Source organism: Pelodiscus sinensis, chromosome 20, assembly GCF_049634645.1.
Source record: "Pelodiscus sinensis isolate JC-2024 chromosome 20, ASM4963464v1, whole genome shotgun sequence".
Taxonomy (NCBI): Eukaryota; Metazoa; Chordata; order Testudines; family Trionychidae; genus Pelodiscus; species Pelodiscus sinensis.
In genome coordinates this window covers 26,062,355-26,071,001 of record NC_134730.1, presented here as the reverse complement: position 1 = coordinate 26,071,001, position 8,647 = coordinate 26,062,355, and positions in this window count along the sequence as shown.

The window sequence follows — 8,647 nt, the reverse complement described above, 5'->3', positions numbered from 1 at the left end:
CATGCAGATACGCACGTTGGCCGGTCCGGGGTGTCTCTGCCCAGCTCCTTCTCTCAAAAACAGAGAGGCTGGCCGTTCGGGCTGAGGGAGAAAACCCTTTTCGCTTTTTCTTTATTTTTATTCTTCGCTGTATTTTCAAAACTTGCAGCGGCGAGGCCAGCCGCTCAGGGCAGCTAAGAATGCCTCTGATTTTTCTCTACTCCAGCTTTGGTGTGGGCAGAGGGAGGGAGCAAGGCCAGAGCAGGAACTGAGGGGACGGTCACAACTGCTGTAACTAAGAACTTCAGCCTCGAGGCTGCTCTAAATGACCCCCTGGCTCCTTAGGAGTAGAGACGTGGCTTGTAGCTAACCTCTCCCACCACCTCCACTATGCACAGCTTGCTTGGAAGGGGGCTCTTACCCCAGGAGCGGGCAACCTGCGGCCCTCCTGTTTGCTCCCTTCCTCTCCCCAGTGTGTGTCTTGCGCCCTGGGGCACCGGAGCCCCGCCCTTCCTCCTCCTCGCACTTTCGGAGCCTCGTGAGTCTGCTGTTCATGCTCTGGGAGGGAGGGGGAACAGCAGGGCGGGGCGTGAGTTGGTGGATACACGGCGCTTCGGCAAGGGGGAAGAGTCGGCCGTGCAGCGCTTCCATGTGCGAAAGGGGAAGGGAGCAGAGAGGAGGTGGGCAGGCCTCAGTGGCCCCCAGGTTGCCCCCCCACTGGCAATCACATGGCCCTCTGAGCTTACGGGGGGGCCCGCTCACTAGGCGTGGTTGCCCATCGCTGTTCTAGCCCCTTGTTTATTATAAGTCCTGTTTCTATTTTTCATTTCTCCTTCCCTCCCCCACCCCTTCACAAGGCGCTTTTGCTCTTTCCACGCTTTAAAAAAAAAAAAACCCCCACTGCAAAGAAATCCCCAAATAATCCTCGGAGGAATCTGGGACAGAACTGCCCGGCTTGAGTCTGAACCTAGTTCAGCTTGAACTCCGGAAGACGCACCACGGGAGGCGTTCCCCATCGGTGTTTGCAGAAAGGGCTGGGCTGCTTTTTAGAAGCAAGCGCAATCCTATTACTCCAGACGGGGTCACTACGGGAAAGGAAGAGAGGGGCACCGGGGCTGGGGTCGCCCCGCATCCAATATTGCTGCTAAAGCAAAATCCGTTTGCGATAGATCACGCCCCCACCCCCTCCAGCAATGTGTAAATGACCTCAGGAGGAGCAGTGTTAATACAGGGGGAGAAGGGGCTTTTTCGCTCCTGCCCACGGAAGGAAGGATGTCCAGGCAGTTACCTTTACTGTAAAGTAACAATTGATTTCAGTTTGAAGAAACCCAGCAAAGTAAAAATAGATCTCAGCAGGTAGGAGGGAGGGAACTTGGCTGGATTTCTGAATGAGCTGCAGCCAGGAAGGATGGGAAAGGAGGGAGCTGTAGGCTGCTTTTCCCCTGTGGTTAACTCCCCCCGCCTACCCCGCTTTCTATCCTAACCCCTATCTCCTCCCTGTGTCATCTGTCCCTGCATCATCTGGTGTGTATTTAGAAGCCATGCTCGATGCTCTTGGAGATGTTATTTCTCCTCCGGGGCTCATAAAACCCATCTGCTGGAGCGGCTGGCCAGCTCCGGGGGAATTCCCAGGCCTTGGGGTGGTCCTTTCCACCGCTGGCTTGCAGATTTGGACGCCGCGCGTTCTGTTACATTGTTTGTTTTGACAGCTTCACATTGTCGGGCGTGGGGGCTGCAGGTGTGTGCCGGATGTCTCCAAACAAGGTGAAGGGAGGGGGGCCTGTTGACAAAGCTTTCTCTGAAAAATGCTTGAGGCCTTTTAGTGAAATGTAGAGCGGGTGGACATGTTGGGGGGGAGGGTGCAAAGTGGCCTTTTTTTCTGGCAAGGACGTTTTCTTGCTGAATTTCCCCGTGTCCAGACAAGTCTAAACACCAGAAAATGTCCACCCAAAAAAAGATACCATCTAAACCAGGGGTTCCCAACCTTTTTTGGTCCCCGTACCGTCTTGGCTTTTAGTAGACCTTCCCGTACCCCCTATTCAATATGAAAGGAAATACATTCTAGACTGTAGAATCCACAACTTTTTTCACTAACACAACTACTTCTGGAATATTTCAATTAGGATAATCTAGTTATTTACCAAATATTCCCCATACCGCCTTGACAAGCGTCTCGTACCCCTGGGGGGTACGCGTACCCCAGGTTGGGAACCCCTGATCTAAACTGTTAGCGTCGGTTTAATGGATCGATTTCTGCGGTGGAATTCCATACGCCGTTCTGACCCCTTCAGGGCGGGATAACGCTTTGGCCATTTTGTTTGCCTCTGTCCTTGGAGGATCTCAACCCGCCCGGACAGACATTTAATTGATGAGGCCACACACCAGATCTCTGAGCGATTTTCTTGGGAGGGGAGGGAATAACCGGAGGTGCTGAATGGTAGACAGGGTCGTCCTTAGGATTTATGGGGCCCAGCGCAGGGCTATTAAACTGCTACCCCTGTGCTGGGAAACAGCTGGGACGGATGATGATTTTTAGAGATGGTTTTACTTACAATCATCAGCAACACACTAATGAACTATTTGAAACAAAGGCCCTGTCGCCTCACACAGTAAATTCAGAAACTGATAGTCTAGACCGGGGGTTGGCCAGTGCCTGTTCAATGGTTTCATTACCACACGAACGGCTCTTACACGGGCTCAGTGTCTGCTCAGAGCTCTGGCCGGCTCTGTCACTTTTCAGTTCACTAGATCTTCTCTCTCGGAAGCAGAGCCACCGACCAGGGAGCGGAAGAGGCTGGTGGATGGACATTAAGACCTTGCGGGGCCCCAAATTTTCAGGTGCTGGTCTCTGACAGTTTTTCTGCTCCGCAAGATGCCCTGGTAGGTTTACAAAAGCACTTTGAGAGTTGCTTAAGCAGGCCAGTAGAAAAGTAGATTCATCCCTTTTCATCACCTTTTCATATTCTGCCTGCACACAGAAGGGTTTGCTCCGCACCTAACTTTTAAAGAGATGAGATTATATTCTAGCACTTTGCTTCTGTTGGTTTAGATGGTTGAACAGAACGATGGTAACTAAACTGTGAAGCACTCAGGCGACAACTCTCCGATTTCAGGGGAGAGAGCCCAGGGTGAGGGGGCAGGAGGGGAACGTGTCTCATTCTTCAAAAGCGACGAAGAGTCCTGTGGCACCTTATAGACTAACTGAAGTGTTGGAGCATAAGCTTTCGTGGGCAAAGACCCACTTCGTCAGATGCCACAGGATTCCTCGCTGCTTTTGCAGATTCAGACTAACACGGCCACCCCTCTGATACGTGTCTCATTCTTGGCGCATCTGGCTTGTTTTTTCACTTGAAGAGGACAGATGGGTAGACACCACCAATTTCCCCTTTGCTTGGCCCTTTGCACTGGAGGAGTAATGTAGATAGAGAGGCTGGCTCTGTTTGACTCTATTTCCCTCAGGTCTGACACCTGGGGATACAGCCAACCATGTGCTGATGAGGTCCCAGCTTTCACAGCCTGGCTCAGGTGTGGTAGGGATGCTATCAAATAGTTAAGACCCTCCCCCCCCCATTTAGGTTTGGTTAAATCAAGTGTTTTACTTCACCTCAGAGGAAACGGGTTTAAACGACCACAGAGCAGATTTAGAGGAAGTGTCAGGAAAAGTTTCCTAACTGTCCTAGCAATAGCAGAATGGACCAGCCCGCCTCGAGAGGTTGTGGATGCTCCTTTGCTGGGGGTGTTTCAAAAAGAGGCTGGAGAGCCACCTGTCTTGGATGGTTTGGACACAACTCCTCCTGCGGCTTGGCAGGGGCTGAGGCGAACTGACCCTTGCGGTCCCTTCTAATGTGGTTCTAACTGTCGCGCAGGTACAGGTACTTCCATGGGAGCTGACAGAATTGATGGGTCTGTGGGGCGGGAGGGAGAGGATGGGATGGGTACATGCTCCAGGAAAGGGGTGGGGCTCGGGTAAAAGGGGCGGAGACTCTTTGCCTCTCCCATCAGTGTTCCTGTCTATGGCTTCCGTTACCATGGTATCGGAGCCCTTGTAAGGTAGGAAAATGCTATTAGCCCCATTGGCCAGATGGGGACTCGAAGCACCAAAAGTCCATGCTAAGGCAGGGATCTGAACCCAGGTTTCCTCTCCCCCTCCCTGCATCCCTTGAATCGGGTAAGATTTCCCCTTAGATGCCTATAACTCATGAGTGTGAAGATGAGAAATTAGGCCAATTCGGGCAAGGAACACTCTCTAGCAGTGGCTGCATGTGAGGTCTCTATTTCCATCGCTGACACAGATCCCAGGCTGCCACCCTAACCATTGTACTGCAGATGTTCAGAAACATGCCCTCCACGGCACTGAGGTGTGGAGAAAGTTTCTTCACGCACTGCAAAGCCCACCTGTGGAACTCCTCGCCAGAGGATGTTGTGAAGGTCGGGACTTTCATAGGGTTCAAAAAAGAACTAGATAGGTTCATGGAGGTTAGGTCCACCAATGGCCATTAGCCAGGATGGGTAGAAATAGTGTCTCTAGCCTCTGTTTGTCAGAGGCTGGGAATGGGTAACAGGGATACGATTGCTTGATGATTCCTTGTTCTTTTCATTCCTTCTGGGGCCAACTGGCATTGGCCACTGTCAGAAGACAGGACAGTGGGCTAGATGGACATTTAATCTGACCCAATACGGCCGTTCTTACGTTCTTAGCAGTGAGTTAATGCATGACACCCCTAAGCTCTACCTATAGCAGATGGCTCTGAAGATTTGACTTGGCAGCCGACATTTAACCTCTGAGAGATCCCACCGGACAGGCCCTCGTTTCAGTCTCCAAGGTCCGTATGTTCCCCGCCAATCTGGTGTCCCCTCACGTTTCTCACTGTCGAGGCTTTTTAGTAGAAATAGTCAGGACTCCAATGCTCTTAAGTTACTGAGACCAAAGGAAGGCATTTTAACCTGCCTGCGGGGCTAATTTTTCTGCCCCTCATGTTGGGGAGCTTGTCTCCTATTGAGGCCCCGTTTGCAGGTGGAGGAATTCAAAGTTGATTGAGGTGGAGGTAGTTCAAAGTGTGCCCAGCAGTGGAGCAGTCGGGGTGGGTGGCCCTACATGCTTTCTCTGGGAAACAGGCGTGCTCCCAGGGCGCTCCCAGGGCGAAGATGACAGAACCTAGGAATGAAACGGCTAATTATTATTATTATTATTATTTATTATTTATTGGTACTTCAGAGCACACAGCTGAGCACATCCAGGGCTGGTGTGGTTCATTAGGAGACTAATCCTTTGTTTCCCCTAGGAGGAATCCCTTTCAGACATCCCGAGATTTGGTCATTTGTTCAGTGCCAAGCTCAGAAAAAGGAGGAAAATGCCCCCCCGCCTTTTCTGCATCAATTACAACACAGAATACAAAGTGTAGAGTGTTCACTTTATATTTTATGACAAAACATTTACACTGTAAAAAAACCAAAAAACCCAACCTTCAGTTCACCTCCCTGAAGTACTATATGCGGGGAGTCTGGGATCACTCCCTTTGAAACGCTGGTGCACGGAGCCCGGGATCAGCTGTGTGGCGCTGCCCCTTTGAAACACCGCAGCGGCGTTTCAAAGGGGCAGCATGGCTTGCACATGCACAGTAAGGTTACATCTACGCTGCAGTGCTTTTTCGGGCTACAGAGTACCCTTCCCCTCTTCCCCCCGCCAGCTCGCAGTGTTCAGAGCAGCACATGGGCCCTGTGACCGACGGGGGCATGGAAGGCAGGGAGCCTGGCTGAGGAACCTGCTGGGCTGCTGGCCAAGAGCCACTCAGGTAAGGGCCCCCCCGCCAGAGCCTGCCTCTTGTCACCCCAGCCCCTCCCTCCTGCCTCCCAACCCTCTGCCCCCTCCTGCATCCCTATCCCCTCCCAGACCCTACACCCCCGCCTGCATGCCTGCCTGCCCCAGGTCACAACCCCCTCCCAGACCCTGCATCCCCGCCTGCATGCCTGCCCCAGGTCACAACCCCTTCCCAGACCCTGCATCCCCGCCTGCATCCCTCCTCCAGCTCAGAATCCTCTCCAGCATCCCTACCACCTCCCAGACCCTGCACCCCCGCCTGCATGCCTGCCCCAGGTCACAACTTCCTCCCAGACCCTCCACCTCCTCCTCCACCCTAGTCTCCTGTCCAAGGTCACAACCCCCCCTCCTTCACCCAAACTCCCTCCCAGTTCCCACACCCACTCCTACACCCCAATCCCTTACTCCCAGCTCCATTCTGCGCCCATCCTCCATCCCAGACCTTGCACCACCTCCGTGGAGATCATGGAAGAGTGTGACCACTTACCCAATTTTTGGAGCGGCCGCCCAGCTGAAATGCTTGCCCACCCCTGTACTATAGCATCAGCATTTCAGGAGCTGAAGCTGCAGGTCAGTGGGAGTCTGTGCTGAAAGGATGTTTAAATATACAGCTGCCCTGGTGTGCTCAGGGGTTTGTGAGGACCCGTCTTCCCTGTAAGCTGGGCGCTTGGGTGACTACCCGGGAGAAATTCAGATGCCACCCCACTGATTACCAGAGAGCCCACAGCCAGCAGCCTGGGTTTCTACTGGTGGTGCACATTTGCACATGCCTTGGTGCACATAACAAAATTCATTGCACACACGGATGGAAAAAATAAGAGGGAACATTGGTGAGGATCTGTGCAGACTGCATGGGCTTTTGCTGTAGGCTATGCAGGAAAGGAACGGTGGTGGCTGGTAGGCATTTGGGGAAGGAGGTAGACGGTGTTTGGACCCTCACTTGGGATGGAAACCCTAAGGGGTTAACAGCTAAGAAGGGGAGGCAATGTGCATTCCCATTTACCGTGCACTGCAACTTACCAGCCCCTGCAAAATTCTCTCCCCTTCACCTTTGCAAATAATCATGGCGTCTAAACTGGCGGCTCCGTTGCCATGGAGATGGTTCTAATTTATTTTAATCCTAAAGTGCTTTCCTCGGGAGTTGTGTTTGTAATTGTAATAGCGGCCGGGTGTCCGTGTGCTCGTTACCGTGTGCACGGAGCCGGATTGAGCGCCCTGCTCCGTGGTGCCAGGTGACTCTCCGCTTTGGGGCTGGGCTGCACGCGCAGGGAGCGGCTGAGCTTTGGCCGGCATGGCGCAACGGGACCCTGCGTTGCCGCTGAGGCGGTGGGAGCCGAGAGGCGTGGCGTTTTGCAGCGTGCCTCCTGCCCTACGCCAAAGCAGAGCCGTGGCCTTGCGGTGCTCTGCGTTGGCGTGGCTGCCCTAGCACAAGCTCTTAGGTCGCTGCTGTGAGGTAAATAGTCGAGTCTGAGCAGCGATAAATGAAGCTATTGCAATTTATGTCCTGTTGTGGGTCAATGTATGCCTCGGAGCAGCAGGTACCTCACGCCCCGGTGTCTAGGGATTAGGCCTCCCACCTCCTGGACCACGGGCAAATATAGGGTCTAATCCAAAGCCCCATGGAGTATGATGTCAGTGGGCTTGCAGTCAGAGCTATCGCCAGCCTTTCCCTCGGGGCAGCCCAGCATGTGTGCATGACCCTGCCAGAGACGGCTTCCCCCTCCAGTAGCTGGCCTACCCCTGGGCAGCCCGGGCCTATGGCCAGACTGGAGGCCTGTCTCATTTCTGAAGGCTCTGAGCTGGAGAGGAACTTTGGTTCTGCTGAAGAGAAACGGCAGGGACCTTCTGCTGCTATTGATCCTGGAGGCTTTGATGCAGCGGGTCAAGTGCCTACCAGGATGCTGAAGGCTGAAATCTCCCCCCTCCCTCCCTCGTCCACCCCCCCCTTTACTTTCCTCCAGCATGTGTATGGATTTTAGAGGCCTTCCACACTGTCCTCCCATCCCACGGACGCTGAGGCAGCTTCAGGGCCGGTGGGCCAGGACTTCCCCCCGTGGCTTCGGTTGGGTGTGTTGTGGGAACATCTTCTCACACCGTTCACATGGGGCGTCTGCCTGTGCAGGCCTGAGTCAGGGAGAGGAGACCCAGCAAACGCACACTGGCTCGCGAATGCCAATTCGTTGAAAATCAGTTTTTCAGGCGGGTTGCCCATTCTGACTGAAGCTATTCCAGGCGAGAGGGGTTTTTTCCCCCCTTCACCAACGTGACCTCCTTATTTTCTGAGCCTATCCTGTTAGACTCCTCAGGCTGGCTTTCAGTCGTCACTGAGAGATTGATGCCGATTCTGGGTGACTCCAGGCCCATCCTGAAGTGTTTGCAGGGCTGGATTAAGAGGGGGGCTTCAGGGGATGAAGCCCAGGTCCTGGCTAAGAGGGGCCCCCAGAAAAAGATCTCCAGGCAGCCTAAAGTGCAGATCTTTATGTAAAGCCCTCTTAGCCGGGGCTGTAGACACCAAAGCCCATGCGTTCTAGCCCTGCCTCGTGGGAGAGAGGGAAGCAGCTCCAGGCGCTCCCGTTCGCCCCCTTCCCCCCCCACTAGGCTGGAACTATAAGCACCAGGTGCCCTACCTACATGTTTTCCCCACCTGCAGGCTCTACCCTCGGGTATGGCAGCCACTGGGAGCTGCAGGGCTGGAATGTAAACGAGGGCCTGGCAGCATGCAGAGATACTTGGCCCCCTCCGCCCCCGGCCACCAAAGGGAGGTTGCCCCAGGTAAGCGCCCCACCCTGTGCCGCCCCCCAACCCTGAGTCCCCTTCCACATTCTAAACCCATTGGCCCCAGCCTGGAGC